Source organism: Anarhichas minor, unplaced genomic scaffold (genome assembly GCF_050575085.1).
Source record: "Anarhichas minor isolate MPS153535 unplaced genomic scaffold, ASM5057508v1 ptg000136l, whole genome shotgun sequence".
In the NCBI taxonomy this organism is placed as follows: domain Eukaryota; kingdom Metazoa; phylum Chordata; class Actinopteri; order Perciformes; family Anarhichadidae; genus Anarhichas; species Anarhichas minor.
Genome location: NW_027466582.1, coordinates 2,280,561 through 2,305,714, shown reverse-complemented (window position 1 = coordinate 2,305,714; position 25,154 = coordinate 2,280,561).

Genomic DNA, 25,154 nt, shown 5'->3' with positions numbered 1-25,154 from the left:
ACGTTCACTCATCAGCTCTCCTCCTTCAGTCTCTGGGATGACAGGCACACTTCGAACTTTTGTATATGATAAAGTATGTGATAGGTAACCACCACCTCTTCCTCTTTCCCTTGCCTCTTCACATCCACCTTTTTCTCTTTCCTCCTTAATGAATCCTCCTCTCAGGTTACACTCTCTGCCCTTCATGCATCCCCCCCCCCCCCCCCCCCCCCCCAAGCCTTAACCCCAGCTGCTGGCTCTCTGCCCACAGCCGAGGATGTGATCCCCGGGGATGGAGGAGCCGGCGAGGCAGGGGGGCTGCTGACGGTGGTCAGAGCCTGAATGAGCCGAGTGGCCGCAAGGAGAAACCACAGCGTGTGTTTGTGTGTCGTAGCGTGTCGTAGCGTGTGCGTCGGTGTGAACCCCCCCCCCCCCCCCGTCCCATGGGTCAACATACTGCGTCCTGCAGATCCAATAATGGCAGAGCAGACCCTCATACACGAACGCACGCATATACACGCTCACATTATGCGTTTGTGTCTGTTCAACAGCTCACAAGCAAAAGGCTGGGTGCCGCTGGTTCACTGCTGTTGAATGCATCACGTGTCCAGCCATTGTGGGGAGTGAGCCATCAGTTAGAAGTGGCTGTCATAAAGAGATTCCCTTGTCTAATAACGAGGTTTGTTAAGTTCGGCCAAACAGGGCGACTGCAACACGTTTCTGAGCACACAGAGCTTTGAAGTCAATGGAATATTTGACCGAAAATACATCAAATTCACAGATAATTCAAACTTAAAAAATGTGTATATGCAAAATTCCTTTTGTTGTAAATCATTAAAGTACTGTAGAACACTAACCCTCTCATGTTTATTGTAGATTTAGGTAGTGTAGCTCGTTTTTCATGACTGAAATTAATGTTCAACAGGTTTTATATTCCACACAATCTTTCAGAACTGCTGTAGATTTATTGTGCTGTGAGAGGTGAAAATGGAAGGAAAGTTATGGATATCAGCTTTCACTTTGTTTCAATCGGTGTCGGTGTGTGTGGGCTTGGCGCTGGTTTGATGCATCTAATGTAGTATAGTTTTGAGGTTTGATAATGTCTCCTGAGTGATATGGAAGTGATTTGCCTTTGTATGATGCAACAGAAAGCAAACTACTGTGCTCTCTAAAGTTTTGAGAAAGTATGTCACAGGTGGAAAACCTGTTGTGTCACCTGAGACAGAAACAGGGCAGAAGGAGAGCAGTATGTTGCACTCCATGTTGCTCCTGTCTTTGCCAGACTTCTTCTGGTATCAAGTGCAATTGGCAGGTTGAGACAGATTTCAGTGCTGATTATGTATTTATATATTTTTTATAAAATATACTGCATGTTTGTATTGTGTCAAAGTCATTCGACAATTAAAAAAAGCTGCAGTACAGGATTGATAGTGGTCTCCAATGCCACAAAATGCCATCGTGATACAGAACAAACGGGCATCTTGCTGCTTTATGAAAGATTTCACCACTCTCCGTATCACCAGGAATGGTTGGTGATGGTTTGAGAGTAACCACTAAAGAGGCAAACACAGTTGCTCTTTCCTCCTGTGTCAATATCCCTGATCTCGGAGCGGCGGTGGTGGGGTAGCAGTAGTGGTTTGACCTGTGGTTGCATTATCCTGACAAGTCTTACCAGGATTAGAAGCCATCAGCCTGCCCTGAAAGAACAACAGACAGAAAGTGAGAGAAATCGGGACACAGGGAGGTTGTGCTTGTCATAAAACACCTGTGTGAAGTGGACCGGATTAAAGTCCGACACAAGCGAGGCCTGATAGCATGTGTGTGTGGAGTATGTACGAGTGTGTATGCATACGTTGCTCCAGAATGTGGTGAACAGCGCCCTCCACCCCTCTTCACACGCTCACATACTGTTTGTTTTTACTGTTGCATTGTGGGAAATCATCGCCTTGCTCCCCAGCTGTCAAACAAGATGATTGGGGTTGCCCCTTCTCTCCTCAAATGCTGAGGATTACCAAAATTCTAGGCTTCCTCAAAGACTCGTGATCTCACAAAGAGACGCACAGTCAAAGGCAAGCTGAGGTTACATCTTGACCCAACTCCACAGCAGAAATAGAGACATGAAGCCATAACAAATGAATGTCTTTTCAAACAAAGACTCCACTATTTTGAGTACAAACATAATCTAAGAAAGAGCGTTCCCTTTCTTCAGTGACCGAAACAAAGACTCTTTAAAAATGTCTCTTTATGGTTTTGAGTTGCACAGAGAAATTGGATTGGAGTTCAAAGTCGACTCATTGAAGGTCTTCCCAGTACAACAAGAACAGTGAAGCTTGAGAAATAGCACATGGCCTGAGACAAAAAAAGTATAGTGTCTAAGTGTTTGACTGGTTACTGGTATGGAATACTATTAAAGTACAGGGGGCAATTAGTATTGCAGAGGTACATAATCTCAGCAGGTACCTCAGATTTACGGATTAAAACCCCCTAAGTACCCCTCAAGTGTGTGACTTCACGTCCAGTATGTTGATTTATTTCTACTGATCTGGAAAGTGCATCATGTGCATGCAGCTATGTTGCTCAGGGTCAGAATTCAGAGGGAAGAATGCCAAATGTATGTAGAAGCCCACTTCCCCAGCCCAGACCAGGGTCAACCTGATCAAAATACATGACAAACAAACGCAGGTCCAATGGCCCTGTTAGCATGGTTCATTTCAGCTGGTGTGAAAGCTGTTAATCAAACCCTGGTGCGGACCAAACAACCGCACCTAGACCGCTTGAAAAGCTGGAACTTGGTCTGCTTCCAAGTTGACTCTGGTGCCGTTTGTTTGTAGTGTGAAAGCAAATGAATCAACCACAGGATTCCATGATAGCAGATATGTGATTTTAGCATGATTTCAATTAAACTTCCGGCATTTCCAACGGCATTTGCTGCCTACGGTTTAGATTGGCGACGAGAAAACGTTAATGCCGATCTCCCGAGTTTGTATTTTTGCTGAATATTGGCCGATTACGATCAGCGGCTGATCAAATGGGGCATCCCTAACAGTAAGCCTAGGGGACTAAAATACAATGGCAAAGGGCAAAGCAAACCCGTGTTCACACTGCACAGGTTAAACAAACCGCAATACAAACTTGAAGCAAACCCTACTCAGTCCACTTCCTGAGTGTGGTTTGTTTCAGACCGGTCTGGGTTCTTCTGGAGTGTTCGCGTTCGTTTGGAGGGCTGTAAGGGACCAAATATGAAAATGATCTTGAACTCCTTTTAAAAGCTCCGTGGCAGGTTTGAAAATGTTTGCTGAAAAACATACCTGCCTTAGAGGGTTGGCATGTCACACATTACCCCCAGTCAGCCATAAATGATGTCACATCCTATTAGCCCTCCCTGGAAGTAGATCCTTTTCCTGTGTGTGTGTTGGTTGGCTAGCTGTGGTGCTAAGTCAGAGTCCAGACACCTGGAGAGGAGAGAGCAAAAAAGAGAGTTTAGGGAATAGTTGCTTCAGCAAAGAGAGGGGAGGGGGGGCTATACAGGAGTATAAAGGATGAGAAGTCTGTTAGAAGTTGTAGCCGTAAATCAGCCTGTCTCTAGTTTTAGAATCACAGAGGATCGACGCAGGTGATTTATGAAGTCTTTATAACCGAGGGATGTCGCATGACAAAGAGCAAATAGTTACAAATGGGGAGGCATTAACCTCTACCTGTGCCTGTCAGATTGATGCAGTTCCCCTTTTGCTTAGAGAAACAACACCATCTGAGGCTGAGCAATGAGCTCGAAGAGTTATAACCCTCCATAAAGGGTAGATATTTTGCACGGTCAATGGGGGGAAAAGAGGTACACGTAGCTCTCTGTCATCAACCGTTTGGTTAAAGTGAGCCTTTTACTTTCTTCTCTTTGAAAAAGGCTGTTGGGCCGGTTACCTAACTCTCTTCAGGTCGCTTCGAGTGGGAATCCTAATGAAAATGAAAACTCTCCGCAGCAGAAACGGCCTGTGTGTTCTCAACGATGAAACGAGGCGACGGAGTAACACCAACAAATGTTGAAAGTGATAAATTCGACAGCTACCCTGTGAAAACACATCAAACTGAAAATCCCTTTTCCAAACATTCCAAGCTCCTTTCGAGCACCTTCGCATTTATTTGTTTTTTAATTCGTTCTCGTGCATTTTAATAGAACCATTACCTATAAATATCCGAACACACACACAGGGACGTATCCTCAACGGGGACCAAGAATAACAAGCCCAGCAAGGCTCAGATAGAGGGGGCTATGTGTTCATTATGATATGCAGCCTTCAATTGCCACATTAATTAAGCAGCCTGAGGTAGCAGTGGCAGGATGACGGACAGGCCTAGTCACTGGAGGCTCGTCAGATACTCTGCCAAATCCAGGGCCTCGCTGTCCGGCCGCTGATTTATGAACAGAGCCAGAAGTCGGAAAAGTATCAAGGAGTCATATTTTTAGTGGGTGGTAGTGCCGCGCACATGTGCAGGGGCTTAAGCCGGGCCCCTTGGGACGCCATTCATCTCTCATCGCTGCCGTGTTGATAACATCCTCTTCTATATGATACACACATCCCATCCAGCACTCACACACTCAGAGGAACCTGGTGGTGGTCAGCTTCCTACAAGTGGAGACACATAAATACACAAGCAGTGTTTAGATGACACCAGGTCTCTGGAATACCCTTTTTTTTTTTTTTTTAATCCTTTTGTAAGTTTGTGATTTGCGGATGTTAAACAGGAAGTTATTGAGCAGTGTATAAAGCCCGGTTTCCTTCCTGCTCAGACAGTCGTGGCCGTGTTTTAACAGCTCCACAGCTCCTTGCGTTTGGCCTCTTTTCTTTCCCACAATATTTCTTCCGTATGCTTCACTTCTATTCATTTTATCCCCCTTTCTTACAAAGTAAGAAAAATTAAAATAAATGAGAGGCCATTTCCATGCCAGCTGTCCCTTGATGTATTCTGGTCATCAACTGCACATGTGCGAATAATGTTTTTCTGTACTCATTTGAATATCAGAATGGCTGATTATGAGGGTGGCATGCGTGAGCACAACCCTTCAGGGGCAGAGAGCGAAAAAGAAAAGACGGCCAGATGAAAGGAGGCTGGAGTTAATAGCCGCGGGTCTGGCGTTGCAGATCACGCAGTCAAAAACTCACAGAGGTCTGTGAGGACACGGCATCGGTAAACAACACGATTAAGATTGTTACAATATTCAGCAGTTCCGCCTTTTTTAAGTCGGGGGCAAATCATTGAATAGTTGGCCATTAGGTCAAAAGCAACGGCTCTATTGTATATTAATGTAGTTTGAAACTGCAGATGTCAAAAGCAAAGATGGCCCATCGGCCAGATACATTCAACAACTGTTTTAGTATTTGGAAAGATGTTTGCACTGGCTGCACATCTATGAGGACCACACATAGCCCTTAAATCACACTTATGAATAATAGACAGATATTCATCTTTATAATTATATATACATAAGTGCTTTTGCCTTATTGGACAGCCATTACAACGCGAGAGAGAGAGAGAGAGAGTGGGATTTCACTTATTTCCCAGCAGAAATAGAACCAGGGACTCTGTGGGTATGTGGTTTGCTCTGTAACCATTCAGCGCCCCAAGTTATTCACCCTTAATATTTTGTTACATTTCTGTGCAGTGATATCGAGCCAAACGTGTCATTTCTAAAGACAAATGGAGCTGACAAAGCTGTCATTGGCATTTCTATATAAGGATTCTCTTCAGTGATATAAATATATATCCCTACTTTGAAAATAATTTAATTGTTAAAGGTCTATTTTTTTAAATGACCAAGGCTTATTACTAACCAGGCGAATTGGAAAACCGCCCTATCGGGCCCCAGACCCCCAGGTTCACTGTGTGGCAGTTAGTTTAAGGTCATTTCTTTGATGCCAGTTTGTTATTCTAAATAAGCTGAATTGATAAGGGCCTCATAGTGGTTCCAATATTTTCTACCTGATCTTGATGGCCTGTCATGCCTTGTAGAGGGAGCCTCTTTCAACATCTAGCTATCGTACCTTTGATATTTGTTATACTGTTCATATTCCTAAATAACTTTGTGTGTAATCAATTGATCACCACCAATCACAAACTACCCTGTAGCGTTATAGGGGCCCAACTGTTTACTTTTTTTCTCTTGGGGCCTGAATACACTACATACATACTATGTGTGCAATTCATTTCTAATTGGTTAAATGTGATTGACCTATGTCACACATCTACTTACAGTGAGTTATAGAGGCAAATGCAGAGTACCCCCCAAAAAAGTAAGAGCAAAATTAAAAGTTTAACTGCACTACATTTATCAGTCTAGATCAGCACTTTGGAGTCATCTCTCAACATATAGAGAAAACAGAATGGTAATGTTGTGGTGATCGAAACACACGGCGTTTTTCATCAGTGTCAGATAGCGGCAAGTGACAGGAGGCTGGAAACTGGCAGGCGCGCTTGGCTCCATAACTGCCCAGTAATGACCAGATGAAATGTATTCATGTATGCTGATCTGTTGCTGGTTCTGCTCACAATGTGCTGCTGAACCAGATGCTATTTGCTTCCATTCAACTTCTCTTTTCCACCTCTGAAAACTGGCGTTTCAGCGCCGGGGAACGTTGTAAATGCAAAGTTGTGTTGGAAAGAAGTTTTTTTTTATGATAAACAGGTTATTTGAGTCAAGATAAATAATAAGAAATACTGCACACAGTACTTGTTACTGAAGATATACAGTAACTGCTTTCATCATAACACCATACAGAGCCTGTTGCACCAGGCTGGTGCGAGCTCATCATTGCATTTTGGAAAATGATATATGCTCTAATTTCTGTGTTACACAAACACGGAGCAGAATTATAAGACAATTATTTTTGCCCGACCCAATTTAAATAAATCATTTTCGAAGTGATATCAGAATAAAGCCAAAGACGTAAATTGAACCCAGCTTTTTCATATTGACAAATGGGGGAAAGAAGGATACTGACTTTATTTCATTTGCCACTGGGATGGTGCCTCTTAAAGAATGAAAACCGCAAATTGCTCTCAACAATTCCTATACCTCTGGAGTTGACCACTTTAAAATTGGCCCGTTCGGAGATTATAAATATGGCTATTTGATGGCTCTGTTATTACGCCTGAGAGGGGGAGGAGAGGGAGGGCTTGTGGCTGTAAGGCCGGATGGTTTCTCTTGATGTGGGCGAGAGCTTTGAGCTTCCACACCACACGCTTCTGTGCTCTGCAACAGGAAAAACACAGGAGATCACTTCCAAATGAAAATGCACGCGCACGCACACTCTCCATATGCAGTCGATGGAGTGAAGTGATAAACAAAATAAACAGCTCGTCCCTCCACCGCACAACACACCAAGTGTTAGGTCGATGACAATGCCGAGTCCTGTTGCTATAGACAGTAGCTCCATAAATTATGCCTCTGCGTGGTTGTGTTTTAATAGGTCTCCCTCTTTACCATATGCACACACCTAATCCTATTCCACTCAATGTTTAATGTGGCTTTTTATTGAACCCTCGAACCGAGACAAAGACTCATTTTCCTTCGTGCCTTCTTGAAAAGACAGCTTTTGCATCTTTACGCATTGGTTTTCTTTTAAAATGTGTCTTTCTATCTAGCTTCAAGCGACATGTGCATGTTGTTTGCTTGTTATCCCTTTCTGTCCGTGTGTGTGCAGTATACACGTTCACTGGCGGGTATGGGAGTTACATTAGGCCACAGCAGCAAAGGGCGGCAGGAGCCTTGTATGCATCATAAGTCTTTATTGTGCCCGGTGAGCAGCATTTCCAGTAAACAGGGCCGTTACGGAGGCCAAGTTCCCCGTTTGTGTTTGTGTGCTACGAGGTCAAGAGTGGAGCCACGGAGTCAAACGGTGAATGGCAGAAAAGAAAAAGTTAATCCCACAGCAGGAATCCTTAACAATCTCGTTTTAACAAGAACCCTGGGTTGTTTTCTCTCTCCCCTCTTTCCTCCTCGTTCCATTTGCATCTGGCCATCTCGCACACACACACACACACACACACACACACACACACACACACACACACACACACACACACACACACACACACACTTCTCCCTCTCTTCCCCTTGCTGTGGGTAGCTGCTGCTAGGCTGACTCAGCCCTCGGCACTATTCTTGGGTCCTGACGAACGGTGTTGATGTAGCCTGTCTGATGGCCACACGCCATAAACCAGTCTTTGTTCCCCCTGCCACTTCTGCTGAGCCGTTCGCCTTCGCCTCTCCTCTCCTCCCAAAACTGCTGCTTGACCAACCGACCATTTGATGAAGCGTAAGCCAAGCACTTTAGATCAACAAAAGTAGTTTATCTTTCGGTAAGTGAGTGGGCCAATGTAGTGAAATGTGATACTGCAACTACTGCAAAAGGCCCAACATAAAACTAAAAATGGTCTCAGTATAAAAAAAGTATCTCAGTGTGTTTCTGTGGCCTTTTTGGGGTCAAGAGGATGTGTGAAGATGTATTTTATTTAAAACCTGGGGACGATTAAAACCTTTTATCACTTTATTAGCCGGGATGCTTGAGAAAAAAGTACTTTGATCCCATACTGCCAGAGGCAGCAAGAGACTTCAGCACCTGAGGGAGAGGCCCAAGTCGTCCAAGAGGAAATGGGATGGTTTGATAGTTTGGATCGCTCTGTAATGAGGTTTATTATCAGACAGACAAGCATTTGACAGCTCTCACGACCGCAGTCTTAACAGTTGAATGCTCAGCCGTTCATCGTGGAGCTTTTACCCCTCTCACTTTCTCCGTGTCTTTCTCACAGGGGCCACTTTGCCTCATTCCTCGAATCCAGTCAAATAAATACGGCAATAAACAGAGGGCGAGAGGAGCGGTTCGGCAGTTTGCAAACTGCCTGTCTACCCTGTCGTCCATTAAGATGTGAGATAAATTCAAAGCTTGTCTGATATTAGCGTGGGGCGGCCGGGCTCAAACTCAAACCATCTGTCTGCGCGTAGTCACGCAACGCGCACAGAGGGAAGGTTGAAAGGTACAACCGTCGCCGCGGAAGGCAACACGCTGCTTATTATGAGTGTTGAGAGACACAAATAAGAGACTGCGGCGTCCCCGAAAATAGCGTAACCATCATCATATTATCGCATTTGGGAGGAAATTCACGTCGCTCCCACTCTCAAAGGGACAAAAGGGACCTTTTAAACATTCTCGTCCCGGTGCGGTGCAAAGAGAGATTTTGGGGTCGTGAGGCTCAGAACAAGGGTGATTGATGGGACGCCCGAGGACAGCGAATAGACGGGGTAGATAAAGAGCGTGAGAGCGACAGAGATGTGCTGACACAAAGTGTTGATCTAACAGCAGTGAGATCAGGAGGTGTGTATCTGGTCTCTCTCGCTATGACCCACATGTCTGGATGCACACACACACACACACACACACATTCAGATCTGGCTACTATCGCTCATCAGTCACCTCTGTAAGCAGACTCCGCTTTTTGATAGTTGACATGGCTGCCATCAGCTGGATGTGGAAAAAGAAGAAAAAAAGAGAACTGAGGAGTTTGAAATCTAACGCTCCATCGAGGGTATAACCGACTTCAGCAGATCGTGCGGAATGTTTGAAAAGGAATGCAATCCTTAAAATAAGAGCCACAGACTACTTTTTATCAGTTATATAAGGCTCAACAGATGCCAACCGCTAATCTAATGATGAATATCAAGTGCAGACTTTGTCAAAAGCTTTTATATTGAAGGTGTTGTGATTTTAGCAAATCTCCAGATCATTTTACCTCCTGAAATCGAAGGAGCTCGAGTAGCTGGTCATAATAAATTATGTCACATAAATCAATCTGCTGAAAAAAAAAAAAAAAAAAGACCTGTGGAAGAAAATCTCCATTCATGATGGGAAGAATGAACGCATTGTCTGAGCAGCACTGTACTTCACTGTACGGCGTTCCGCGTTAAAGAGACAAATCACCCCAGGGCTTCATGAGTGAAGCATAGTGGGAGGCCAAGATGAATTCAGGACATTTCCCCTCTCTGTTTCCCTCTCAGCTACAACATAGCAATTAAAAAGTCCCCATACAGTAGAAGCAGAGCTGTAAGGAGCCAGCAGCTCAGTGAGAGACACAGACCACGGCCTCTGCTCTAATTGAAACAGGGCCTAAAGTCTAACGGCAATACCCACATTTATTTATTTTCAGCCATTTAACATGTCTGAGATCTTTGTCTCGGAGAGCTAATTGCTCCTTCCGACAGGAAGACAGTGAGTCAATGGGTAGTTTATGTACGAAGAGATTTTAATCTGATCCCTCTCCTTGTTTTCAGCTTCGTAGAATCAGTAGAAAATATGGAAAGTATGAGGGTCTTGTCTCAGTGTTATAACAATACAGGATAATCCCCGACTGTTTTACTAAGGTTGGTAAATATTTAAACTGTTTGCCGGGGTGTAAACTTTTGGTTATTGCTCTAGCAGTGTGGACGAGAGTTTACGTTTTGTTGTTGCTTGCATCTCTCCAGTTCATTACATCATGAGATCATTTGTTTGAAAGTTTGATTAGGGGTCTCAGAAAATCCACAAAAATGCACAAAATCGCTTTTTGGCCTGGCACACTCTGAATAAAGGCAGAGAAAAAAGAAAAGAAAGCGCCGGGTGAGCAGGAATGTAATCATGGCGTGTTCATGGATGTGCACTGAAGGATCTTTTAAAGATCTCATCCGATGAGTCTCCCAGACCACTCCAAGTAAAGTAGAAAATGGGAAATGTTATACTTTCTCTCTCATCGACCACACACTCGCTTGACTAGCTAAGTATCTGAGAAGCACTTCTGGAGTAACCAGAGCTTTTTGGTTTCTTTGTGCACCCCCCCCCCCCCCCTTTTGTTTTTTCTAACTGTCTGCGTCGCAAGACCCCTTGTGTGTATTTCCAGAGTGTCTGCACACAATTTTATACGAGCATGAATTTTCTTTACTTCTTTGTTGCTGAATTAGCTGAACGTCAGGTGAGCGGAGAGGAAGGAACCAGAGACATGGTCACTGGCTCTCTCGTCTGAGCACATCTGCTTGCCAGCTGTGCATATGTTTACACCTGACCCCAGCCAAGTCACCGTCTGGGTCGCTCCCTCGCATCCCCTCCATGCACCCCCCCCCACACACACACCCCCTCTCCCAAAGGTTTTCCTTCCTACTGTCGAGGAAACTCTTGAAACTCAAATGAGCTACTGCAGCAATGCTCAGTGTCTCACCTCAGTCACACACACACACACACACACACACACACACCGGCTCGGTCAGAGCTACCGCAAACTCTGAAAATTGGTTAGATTCAGAGGTGATTAAAGTAATCAAAGCAAACTGAGGTTATTGAAAAAAAAGAGGATCATCTCAAACTTGTGGCAGTGAGCTAAGCCAGCAATCGGTGGAAAAAACTTTGACGTGACGGATTTTCAGAGAGAGAAAAGGCCGATTCATGGTGGTCATGTGTGTCATGGCTCACATATGACTGATACTACAATTACTGCTCCCCCCCCCATAAACACTGGCATTGTATCATGTGCTTCTGCTTTAGCAAACAATACAACTATGCCATCACATTCACAGAGACATTTCTGTCCTTTCCTTATCCAAATGAAGCCGTTTTGAGAAGACAAGTGTTTACATTCGCGCGGACAAAGGGGAAGTCTCGGTTTGACTGATTGCTAAACAATGCTAATCGCCATGATAAAAATGCAGCATTAAAATCAGCGTTCGATAAACATGAGCCGGGGAGTCACCAGAAGATAGCCTTTGATACAAAGGGGTTTTTCCCTCGTCTTTTCTTGTGTTGCTGTTCTGTAGGTGGCCAACCACTGGGCCGAGTTTGGAGTGTAGTGAGACTTTGGTTTAGAGAAGGACTTGGGGTTTTAGCTGTCATTCTGAGGAAACAAACAAATCTTGGCAATCAAAGTCACTGTTTGGAGCGGGCCAAAGTCCCATTCCAGCCCGTCTACCAGCCATGGGGGTTTTCTCATTAAAGGAATTTGTATTGTATTCTAAGTGCTCTTTAGCTTCCTCTGTTTACAGATCTCTGCCTTACAATTTAGTTTACCGTTAGACCTCATGAGTTCATGGCTTACATTGTTTGACAGAAAACTGGACAGAAATTGTGTAAAGATTACAAACAGTATTATTATTTGGACCATTACTAACACTTCCTTCTGTCACAGTATAAATAAGTACGATTTTCATGAAATTAAACCCAGTTTTTGATACTATTTATTATTTTGTATAATGCTTGTTCCTCTGAAATAGTTTCTTCCAGCGTTCTTGAGAAAAGCTCATCGCTCCTTAACTGCTAGACTCAGTCTGCAGAGCCCTGAAGCCCCAATAAGCAACACTACCAGGAGCCGAGCAGTCGGCCCGTTTCGATTGGGCACGCGCTCTGAACGGCCACGCCCAAGTACACCAGTGTCCCTAATTTCAATCATCTGTTAAAAATGTTTTTTTGTACCCTGACTTTGGTAAAGTCAGCAACAAGATCCTTGGGATTGAATCTCACAAATACACCGTAACACTGCTAGCCGGGACAGCTAAATCCTACACACTGCTCCTTTAATCATGAGTAGCTCAGCATGAACACACGTCATATGACCCCTGAACTCTGACGCGACAAATCCAAACACTGGCTCTGGAAAAAGGCCTATCGCGTTTGACCACTCTAGTTCTTCTACAAGCTTGGAGAAGCAGGGGTGGAGTATTCAGTTGGTTGCAATCTGCAACCTCGCCGCTAGATGTCACTAAATCCTACACACTGCTCCTTTAAAACAAGCTTGCGGCTTCAGAGTGAATGTACAGAACAAGCGCCACAAGTTGATGGTGACAGGTATGCAAGCTGTCTATAGTGCCAACATGTCGTAGTGCAATATTGTCTACAATCCACAATTGAAGTGTGGCGTTATGTCATATACCGTATTCAACAAGTGCTATATGTTAAATGCAATATAGAGTTATATATCTCCAGTATAATAGGTTGTAAAGTAAAGTGGTCTGGTCTGAAGCATGAAATTCCCAGGCTGGAAATGAGTCCACTCCGGCCCTGACTGCTTTATAAGGGATTTTCTTTTTTTTAAACTTAAAAACACTCCCACGCAGAGGCCTACCAGCCTTCGTCAGGGGCCAGGGGGTCTACGAGAGCCAGCGGGGGCCACATGGATGAGCACGGCCTGGTGAGCCAGACAGTTACGGATCGCTTGCTTTTAATTAGCGGCTTCAACATGCAGTCCGTGTGGAGCTGCGAGCCCACCGCAAACGCATGGAAGATGTGACAGTTCCCCCCTTTTGGGAGACACGGCCCGGGGAAAGGCTCCGGCATTACTGCAGCGTCTCGAAACTCAACACAATGCCCAATGTGCACGCCAGACCCACGGCAATTAGCTTCTAAGGTTCCCCCTCGTTCTTTGCCTTCTCTCTTTCTTTTTAATGTCGGAGCTTGGAAAGGCTCAATATAATCAAGTCAAGAAAAGTTTATTCTGTTTAGAATTCCATCTGGTTCCAGGGGGGCTAATTTTAGCGGCGTGCAGAGCGGTATGCAGTGAGGCTGCATGTACCATCCTACTTACAGCGGTGGTGGGTGGGTGGGGGGGAGCAGCTCAGCGCAGACACCCAGGCTCCTAGGCAATAGACTGGCCGACTGGTGTTTCTAAACACTGCTGTAGCCGTTCTCCCATCACTCAGCACACCCTGTGTTCCAACAAAATGTGTCCCTCTGGCACTTACCACAGGATCCGAGGCTCCTTCACCCCTCCCCGCCCCCTCCACCCCTGATCCCTCTTGCCCCCTTCTCTTTCCTCACCCTTTCTTTTCTGCTCCGTATCGGTAACTTTTACTGTGTTTCAGCGGTCGAGTATCGCCTCAGCCGAGGGCCCCGCGGAGAGAATGACTGCGCTCCAAGCTGTGATGCTTTGTGGTGATGGCCGCTGATTGGATGTGGCACTTGAAATTACCTTGGTCTGACTGCGTCGTCATTGCGTATATATACGCCTGCATCATTTACAAGCAGGACGGAACGGCAGAATTCAATTCACTGGGAAAGTATCGTCTTTGTTTCTCCATGGGATGATTGCAGGATTGTGACAAAACATTACTCTCGAATTTCAAGGTTGGAAAGCCACGTCGACCGCCCCTCGACCTGAACATGCACATATGGGTTTTCCATTCTACAGTGTGGCAAACATATCATGTATTCTTTCCATGTCATACCTGTGCATGAGTTTAGTAACAGATTTAAATGTATTTTGATTTGATTTTTAGCACAAGTTCCAGCATGCGTCGTGCAATTTCATTGCCACCTGCAGATGTATGGTGAGAAATCGCACCCGACTGAACAGCTTTTCGCGATGTAAGAATCTTTTAGGTGGTGGAAAATGAAGGCCCGACTGTGGATGTGTCTGCCTCATCCTCTCTGGTTGTGTGTGACTCTGCCGAGAGACGGGGAATAGAGGCAGACTTGTCCTCTGTCAGGCTTCCATTACACCAGAAGGGAAGCCTTTTCACGCCTAGCTGAAGAAATTTGAGAGAGCTTATATACGAGCTCTGTGGGACCCGCAGAGTCCAGTAGTGATTCAAACTGGTTAAGAATAACACACCCTCACCTACTAAGTACTGTTCGGGCTAATATTTTCTCTTTGGAAAAAAACCCTCTCTGGTCAGAGCACTGATTTGTTACCGTCTCTGGACTGTCATTTGTCATCGCACATTGTATGTCAGCATTTTTACTTCTGTGAGAAAGATGTGAATCCCCACCGACCATAAGCAGATTGTTTATGGTTTCACTAATTTTAATTTAGGGTGTTTGATGGATCATGGACAAGAGCACCAGCCACATAATCACTGCATTGAGGCATTCATACCCTCCATAATTAACCGTCTTATAGTGAAAACATCATGGCTTTTTAACCTTACCATTATCTGTGCCCTGATAGAAATAGTACAGTTTAATTTACAAAGTCAGTTTACTATTAAAAGCCGAGTAACCGAGTAAAATAACATTCATTCATCCTGAATGTCCAGTTGTTCCTTCCATTATTTCTTCAAATAACCCAGAGGAGAAGTGTGGATTGGTCATCAGAAAATAGTGTTATTAATCTCTGTCTGCAGTCTTAACAAATGAAGGCTGCAATCATATGGAAACAATCTGGCCCTTGCCCTCCAAGAGACAGAAAACAGAGCCAAATGAAGAACATCCTTTCTCTTAAGACCTGTAATTTGTTTTTATTACCTATTAGGTAAAACACCTCATTTATCAATGTCAAGCCCCTTACAAAATGATAGCTGTCCACATGTAAATCAGCTAATGCGATGTATGGTTCAGAATTAAGTGGGCTCTTTCTTATGAAATGCTCTACTCTGTGGGCTCAGTGACCCAGCTAAGCCACCCACGACCAGACGTTTTTCTTTCACAGGGCTGTGCTGGAAAACCGAGAGCAGAGAACACTTAAAAACAGAACTGATTAAGCACAGACCAAACTGTGTTTCTGCACCACACACAGTAGAGGCCAGGGACATGACTGTGTGTGTGTGTGTGTGTGTGTGTGTGCGTGCTACAAGTCAAGGAATTAACGCTGAATAATATTAAATACGAAAAGGCTGAGGAATGGAGAATAATCTGAAAAGCAGCGCTCCTCTCACTCTCCCTGTTTTTGCATTTTATTTGACGAAGTCATTTAATGCCTATATTCCATAAAAAAAGGATTCAGATCTTCACCTATTTTTCCACATTATCTTAACAGAGACTCAACAGTTTGCTGTTAATACGATCTCTGAAATAAATATATGACCTTTAACCACACAAAGATCTTCAGCGTCAAGACGCGTCCCCCCTATACTGCTAAACACATTACACATAATCAATAAAAACCTTTTATTCAGTATAGTATAGAGTATAGTTTGTCAGTTAATAACTTGCGTCTTTATTTCTCTGACATTAAAGTTAAAACATGCCAGTCAAAGTGGAGGATTTTGTCATATTTTATGTGTGAGTTCTTAAAGGGGGAGCTGAGCGCTCTATCCACAAGCGCCTTTACGATTACTTATTCAACATATTGCACCCTATGCCATCATAAGCAACTCGGACCACTACTCTCAGCTCGGCACAAGCACGATGAATGACAGGTCTTGTCTGAGCTGTGCCAAGTAACACAACTCAAAATACATGATACGGAACCATCCAATACTACTGTAGAGCATATCTGGCAGTCTGGCAGACCTCTCCAAAACAGGGACCACACACTCTTTATTACGGCCAGTAAAATGTCCCAAAGACGTGGCTCGACTGTGCTTTCTGCCTGGCTACTACGAACAATAGCAGGATTGTGCTGCTCCTCTCTTTTCCTTCTTGCAGGCCTATTATTTTTCTAGCATTTGTTATTCTCACTTAAACTACAGGCTGGCTCCACGAGTGGGCCACGGCGTCTCAGAACCGGGCCTGCTCAGGCCAGGAAAAACCCGGAGGAGCCAGACGAATAAAAAAGCCAAAGCGCCGACGCCGCGCGGCTCCCAATCTGGTTCCTGTCAGGGGGACATCAAGGGAACACCCGCAACGCAATCTCCAAGCTTCTCCCCTTCCTTTTTCCTCCCTCCCTGCCTCTCTCCCTCCGTCTCTACCCACCCTTCAAGCGATACGTCTTACAGATGACTGAACCATCGCCAAATGCTCCCAAAATGCTGCTTTTTTTTTTTCTTCCCTCCTCCATCTCCTCTTTTTCCCCGTCTCGTGTCTCTATGTTTGGAGCCAGCCCACATGGATTGGGATCAATTTAGGATGAAATGATAATTACCCTGTCAGTTTCAATTCCGATGTGATGAAGTGAGAAACAGGAAATGTAATAAACATAAATGGAATCAAGCGCTTCTGATTGGACACGGAATTGAATCAGACTCCACAAACTCGGTCGGATCGTCAGCTCCGTGCCATCCCTGCTGAGAGACAGTTATGCATTTATGCCTCGCCTCGCACCGAAACGCTGGATAAAGCGCATTGCTGCAGATAATTACCGAATTCCACAGTCAATACTGAGACTATATGCCTGTTACTGTTTAGTTTGGAGCTTCATACATAATAAATGATTCGTGTCACATCTTTCCAGAGGGAAACTCGGGAGCCTTTTCCCTCCTTCAGAAACCCTCAGCAGAAGCCACATATCTCAGTATATTTGATCGCCACATCCAACACCTGAGCTAAAGTGAGTTTGTCGTTTTCGAGCATATTTGGCGTTGGGAGATCAGTGATAGTGCGCGACTAACGGTAGCCAGCTCTAACCCTGTCATGTTGGCTGCTGCACAGCTGATGTATGGAGCTGATTCCTGGCGGGCCGCGCTGCCTGGATTTGTTTAACCCGGCAGATCAACCTTCAGACAGGAGCATGTGTGCAGGTAATGGCTGCCAGATGAGGTGAGGCCGGCTCTTAGAGGCCTAGTGGATGCTACAGACGAGCAAGAAATAAAGCACACACACACACACACACACATACATACGCACACAAGCACACGGCCGCTGGAAGTGTTATGAGAGACAACAACGAATGTGCAAATGAAAAAGCATCACAAACCCCTCCCTGTTTAGGTGGTTCATTGAAAGTTCCACCTTTTTAGATTTTCAAAATGTTGATACAGACCTAAAATAATCCGAGGCCGGGCTTGCTGCTGTGATGCCAGTGTGGCTTCGAGCTGAGCCCCGTTGTGCCGTCGGTTGCCATATAGCGTCTGGACACAGGGAGTGAGAAGTGAATGGACACGGGCTGAAGGGCGAGGTCGCCAGGCGGTGTCTGGACGTTGGTCTGGAGGAGCGGCCGCCTGACCAACCACAGTCTAGCGGGATGAACGGCCCCCTGTGATGAGGATACACTAGAACTAGTCGATGTTTCCAGCTTGCATATTCATTCACAAAGCAAACAAATAAATGTCAGAGATTAAACACGGCGGGGGCATCTTTGGCATGAGCCACGGCCACCCAGGCGGCCACAAGGGCCCAGAATGACTCAGCCGCTCGAACAGAAATAAACAAAAAACAACACCCTCTCACCGAGGATGCGAATAATTAATTGTGCATACAGAGTGTTTTGGAGTTAATGTTCTCAATGAATGCATCTTCAGATAAAAAAAAAAGTTTGAGCTGTAGATTTTGGCGATTTTAAAAGGAGCAATTTCAGTATCTGATTTCATCTCCTTCACACTGTTTTACAGTGTGGCTTTTAAGGGCAAGCTAAAACTACCCCCCCCCTCATACGTCATCATGTTCTAAACTGGTCAGCATGACTGTAAATTAATTTGTTCCCTCCGCTGTACAGACGGCGAACTTGAGCAGTAAATTTCCAAGAGTAAGCTCGGAAACGATGAAGGAGATCATTAGTGAGCGCGCCTCCTCTGATGGGTCAGATAAATTTAAATAGCTGTTACACAAACCCATCTTTTTCCCCTCAACGTGGTGATTAAAGATCGTTGGGTAACGCAGTGACACACACGCAGTGAACAGCAAGGGAGGGCGAGACGTGGAGAAAAACATAAAAAGAGGAACCACCCTGGCTCATGAGGCTGCTTTTACGAGCTGGCTTTTATGTAATTAAAAAGAATAAAGATGAACGGTGTAGCTGATATTTCACTTGACCTTCTGTGTGAGCCAGGGAGCTCCCCGACATCTCCTGCAGTCTTAATTTATATCGGCAAACCCACCGAGCAGCAGCAACAGGAGCACAAACTAGACCCAGGGGTTTGATAAAGAAGCTTGGCGATGAAAAGGCCTCCGCTACCAGCAGCCGCCCCTCCTGCCTGCACAAGCCAGAGAGCAGGGGGGGGGGGGGGGGGGGGGTGAAGCCAAACTCTGCACCTGGCCTCTGCGGAGTCCGCCAAGTCTTTTTTCCTGTTCCTGTTTCCTGTTATGACGTGTTTCTTTTCAATTATTCTTCTTTTTTTTTTTCTTCTTCTTCTGGCCGTGTAGCTTAGAGCAGGTAAAAGGGGCATTCAAGCATTGAAGCCACCTGGGATAGCAGGTTGAGCAAAGCACCAGGGAGTCGTGCTCTGGAACATGTCTGCGGGCAAATTACTCTGCCTTTACTGATTAGTCCGGCCAGCCTCTCACCTGGCAAACACAATATCACCATGTGACAGTGGAACAGAGGGAACTCTGTCAGCTAAGATGTGTGAAACATGCTCATGTTGTTTCTTTGACGTTTCAGGGATTATATTATTATTATTATTAGTAGTTAATAGTTTTGAGTCTGCAATGTGTTACATATAAAATATACAGTGTATCTGGTAGAGAACTCTTAAATGTAGCCTTCCATAACCTGAATGGATTTCATTCATACATTATGGCATCACAATTAACACACATTAAAATTAAAAAGCTCGAGTGCTTTCTTACGCAAACTATTTTTTAACAATATAAGTTACTATATTGGACTATTAACACAATATAGATTTTTTTAAAAATGCACATTTTGTGTTTTTCCCAGCTGATACTACTTGAGAACAGTCTTTTTTACTCCTGTTATATGACAGTCGAGATTAAATAAAAATGCCATATTGTACAATATATGCAGTAGAAAGTAATAAAAAATATATATATAGATATACAAATAACTCATTTTATATTTCTGTATCGAAGTCCAATCATATTCTTCCTGTAAAAGAGTGCTTCTGTAAGCTTGTACCGACCAAGTTCAACCAATAATATGACATCCATCACTCAATCTGCAACTTCTAGCCACGAGGAAGGTGTGCGTGGAGCCACAGTCTTATGACAGTCCAGTCATAAGAGAAGGATTTGATTTAAATCCCTCTGTAAGTACATCTACTGAAGTACTGTGCTTAACTACAATTTTGCGGTATACCTGTATTTTATTTGCGTATGACCAGCTACTTCATACTTAAACTCTACATTTCAGAGGTAAATATTGTATTTTTTTACTCCGCTACATTTAACAACTTTAAAGTTACTTTATAGATCAAGACTCTACATACAAAACGTATGATCAGTTTATAAAGTATGCATGGCTCTAGATTCAACTACTAAGCATATCAAATAGACAACATTAAGACGCTGCTTACATGTTATTGATCAATAAGAATGATCCAGTGATACAATAGAACATTACTCACAGGGTCCATGCCACATTTATTTTTGCTGATACTTGATTGCAGGATTTTTACTTGAATATCAGAGTATTGCTACTTTAGAGTAAATTATCTGAATACTTTTCCAACCACTGATTACTGATAACATTCACGTTGATCATTGTTTACTCATTTGTCCTTTTCCTCTTTGCTGTGCTAAAGCCCCCGTGGTTGTACACTGGGTGGCACTGTGCAGGCTGATGCTGAGATCCTGACTGCAGCACGAACAACAAATCTTGAAGATGGAGAGAAAGTGTAGCCAGCCAATCCAACTGGTGGTCCACTCTCTCACCATCCTCCTGCATCAGCACAACGCTGGCTGAGAGCTGGGCAATATTTAGCCGTAAGAAAATATGAAACCCTGTTTCTATGACGGTAGGCTGAAGTACACAAAAATCTGGAAGAAATCCCCCCCCCCCCAGGAAAACGGACTCACATTTCAGCACTCGGTGTACATAATAATTAGTCTGACCACTCTTTTCCTCGCCTTTCTTCCTCTTGTCCTCATCCTCCTCCTCTCCTGCCGCCTCCGTGAGACAGAAATAGTCGGGCGGATTCCCATGCAGGGTGTTTTTTACTCGGGATGTACTTTTGCTGCGTTTGTGCTTCATCCATAAAGCTAATCAAAAAGGTATAGAAAACCTTTTTTGATTTTGAGCAAGTAGGACATCGTGTATGTGCCTATTCTAAACATCAGCCTGTGTGTGTGTGTGTGTGTGTGTGTGTGTGTGTGTGTGTGTGTGTGTGTGTGTGTCATAGTGTTGGGTATTAGAAAGGCTGCTTATTATTGAATGGACTCTCTGTGAGGTTTCCGAGGCAGGAGGGCATCTATTAGGAGGTTAGCAAAACACTATCAGCTAATACGACCTGTAATTACCCCAGCAGTGAGGAAACGCAGCAAGCTAACACCAGTATGGAAACAATCTGACAATGCAAACACTGCAACTAAGCCACCGCGTGTGTGTACCTACATTTGTAGGCCTGTATATGGGTGAGTGAGTGCACGCATGTGTGTGTGTGTGTGTGTGTGTGTGCGGACGGTGGCCTCCTTGCGCAGATTGTGGGTGTGCGAACTGTCAAATTGGAGCGGGTGGGTGGGAGGGGAGGGAGCACATCTGGAGGGAATTTATTGTATAATTCAGTCTATTATTGCTGCGGTCTGTGCTTAAGGAGCACGCACACAATTACCGTCCACTCTGCAAGGCTACAAGTGGCCCCTGGCCTAAACTAATAAACTGTGGAGGAGGGTGGAGAGAGGAGAATTCATTTGAGGTTATCATCATCACACTCCTCTCTGCTACCTCTCACACTGACACTTACCAGAGTTTATAATAAATCAATAAGGAACACCTACTGATCAGGCCCAGATTATGTTCAAATTAGATCTGAATCTGGCTTTAAAGGTTTGAATTGGACACACATTGCTGGAGCAGCACACGCATGGCGAGGTTTGTTGAACTCGTGTTCAAATGCTTTGTTTTTCAAGTACTGAAAGTGTAACACCGGATATTAACTGAACAATTTTGATGTTTTTTTTATTTTTTATTTTATTGTAAAACATTTGTATGTAAAATAAGCAGTGGTGTACTTAACGTCGCAAATGTAAAACTACTAACTTTGTGAAACAAAAAGATACTTTGTGAGTGATCTATTATAATACAGAATATTATTATATTGTTAATACTGATAAATCAAAGCACAAGTCACATGCTACTGTTGTAGCAGGTCGCCGTGGAGCTCGTAACGTTACTTAGTTTGAACTACATGAATGCATCGTATTTAATAAACTCATCACAGGATTCTAATGTAAAATCTTAGTCTGAAAAGTAACTAGCTAATAAAGAAAGTTGCTAGTTAGAAATGAAAAAGTATCATGAAATAGAAATGCTCAAGTAAAGCATCAGCAGCTCAAAATTTGAGCTTGATACTTGAATAAATGTTCTTTCCAATACTGTAAATATGATTCTTTAAAATAGTTTAATATAAACTTTAGGGCTGCGAGTAATGAGTATCACTATTTATGAATCTGTCTTTATTTTTACAAGCTATTTAGAGTTGCTTGTTTAACATGACCAACAGTGCAAATCCCAAAGATATTCAAGTTTATTATCATGCATGGCAAAGAAAAGCACAAAATCAATTTCCACATTTCAGAAACTGCAACCAGAGAATGTTTGATTTATTTTGTTTGAAAAATGAAGCTATTATGTTGTTGATAATCAAATAGTAAAATAGTACATAGAAATAGTATAGTATCAATACTATAGATTCTTTTGTTTTTTGACAAATAATTTGAGCTCTAATGTAACCACACAAACGAGTGTTCTGCGGTCACCATTACAGTTCATATCATTATCTCAATGCATTTTGCAGCTCTCGTGTTTCATGTGAAGGACCCAGCGTGGTGCATTGAGTAGGTGCATGAGCGAGGAAACCCTATTGGTTTATGAGGTGGTGTCTTTTCATATACATTATAGTTTGTATCATAAAAAACGGTCCGAAATAAAAAACCCACCTCGTCTTTTCCATTTCAGCAGCCTCTAGGAATAGACTGGTGAGGCGTCTAGGATAAAGACTTTACCAGGGGAAAACTGTGCTCAGGCAGGGCAGTATCTGGCTCAGGCAGCCCCGAATGACCCGCACTGTGTGTGCGCGCGTGTGTTTGTGTGTGTGTGTGTGTGTGATTTAGGAGCTCCTAACAGCGCTGGCGAGGAGCTCGTAACCCAGAACAATAAAGCGCTTCCCCTCCAAGCCTCCCGGCAGCGACCTCCGCTAAAAGTTGAAGGTTCAACTAACTACACGTGTCGGGGTGGTGACCTTTCACCCCCTCAGCGTCTCGGCCTCTTGCTCTTTTTTTCCTGCCTATTCTCTCTCCTGCCTCTTCACTCACTGTTAACCCCTCTACACTCACCTCAACTATTCTCTCCTCATACCACTTAATGATGCTCTGTGTCGCTCGCTATCTACGAAAGTTATCGTTACGGATTCATTAACTTTACAATGTTTTTTATTTTCAGTGTAAGCTGAAATGTTTTCAGCTCCTAGTGTGGTCAGGCAGACTTCCAAAGCTGCATTCTACCGGCTGACAAAATTGCTGCTTGTGTTACTTCAGAAGAATTGCAAATACACCAACGCTTAGACACACACGTCATGGGTTATGCGTCATGTTTTGTTTCTCTCAAGGTGAGATCATAGCAACTACCTAACCCACCCTGTTTACAATTGTTTTTATTTGTCTGCCGTCTGTTCTTCTATCAGTTCAATGTCCTGGTAATGGATTTTAGCAACAGTATGCCATTTTATGGAATACACATATGCTTTCTTGTTGGGAGCTAAGGCCTTTACAGACCGGTGGTCTAATAAACAACAATAAAATGTAAAATACTTCAAGACTATTTTACAGAACAGAAGGAGTGGTTCTGTTATGCGCTGCTGTAAAGATTGTAAAGAGTAATAAAGTCTTGGTTCGGAATATTAAGCCGCCATGTTGTTAATAATCCTTATAAATGTAGGCGCCACTAACCCATTCCGCACAACTTGATTGGTTGATACCTTTTTATGAAAGTGTGAAAGCTCAGAAAAAAACAAACCCAGTACCGGGGGAAAAAAAGACGACACTTTCTGGCGAAAATACTTTTTTGAGAAAAAATATATTATTGTGCAAAATAATCGCACGGGAACTTTCTTTTTGTAAAGGCCCTAAAAAGAGAAGTTTAGGGCCAATCTCATGTCTGTACCTGAAAAACAAAGCTAGGGCTAGTAGCTGGTTAGCTTAGCTTAGCATAGAGTCTGGAAACAACATGAAACAGTTAGTTTTCTTTTAATAATACTTTGTTTACTGTAAAGCCTATGCAGCCTTTGCTGCATCGCAGTTTGTGGAAGTCGAAACGATCGTTAGCTAGATAGTTAGCTAGCTAGTTAGCTAGCTAGTTAGCTTGCTTGTTAGTTGTGAGCATATCTTGTTATCAGCTCCTGTTTTACAATACAACCGCAGTATTATGTCTGGCCCCTGAGGTGTCGAGTCTGCCGGTTGTAGCGCAGTCCCCATCCTGTGGATTCACTACAGTATTTACCAATTTTGAAATAGCTTCGGATGAAGTGAGTATTGAATCAGGAATGTGCTTGTGGCAGATCTCCACCCCTGATAATGTATGGTGTTTTTTCCCCCCAAGTGGTTTTGCCCACTTGTTTTTCTCTCCGTGTGTTTTTCTCCTGTTGCAACGCTCTGTCACTCTTCCAGTAACCGTATGTATGTGTGTGTGTTTGTGTTTGTGTGTGTGTGTGTGTGTGTGTGTGTGTGTGTGTGCGTGTGTGTGTGTGTGTGCGTGTGTGTGTGCTTTAAGGAGGTTTGTTTTTATTCCGGTTTCTGTTTGTGTTTGTCGTTATACTATCTTTACAAGCCTTGAGTAGCGAGTTGGAATGTAAAGTCACACATGTCCAAAGAACACAATAAGGTCTGATGGTTACACTTCCTCTGCGCAACCTCTGGGCTATGCTAGTCCATTTATACGACTTAATCACATCTTATTCAAGCTCCTGTAAAATAAAATAAATAGATATTGGTTATAGCTTCTGTGGCCTGTTGTAGTAAAGGAGTGTGTGCTTCTGCATTCATCTCTTACTGTGATTTGTTGGCTTGTTTTACAATGAATCTGAAGATGAGAATACATCAAGAATACTTGTTTTGGTGTCTGTTTATTACAGTGATAATTATGTAGATCTGAATTAAAATGTGTTGCTGTTGAAATAATAATAATAATAGTAGTTTTTGACAGACTGTCATGACACTGTAGAACATCAAACCCCTAGAGGCACTTCAGAAGGCGATCAAACATGCAAACTGAACAGGCAGCGCGTGTCCGGCTTGCTGCTTCATTCATTCAATACTGTGCCACAGCATACAGTATTCAAAATGATACCCTACTCTTTTGTCTGTCCCAATGTGCAACACAGCACAGCTTGGTGATTTGGTCAGAGGGAGACCACACGATGAAGGGTGATAGACCACAGACCAAGCGGCAAAAGGACAGGAAATATA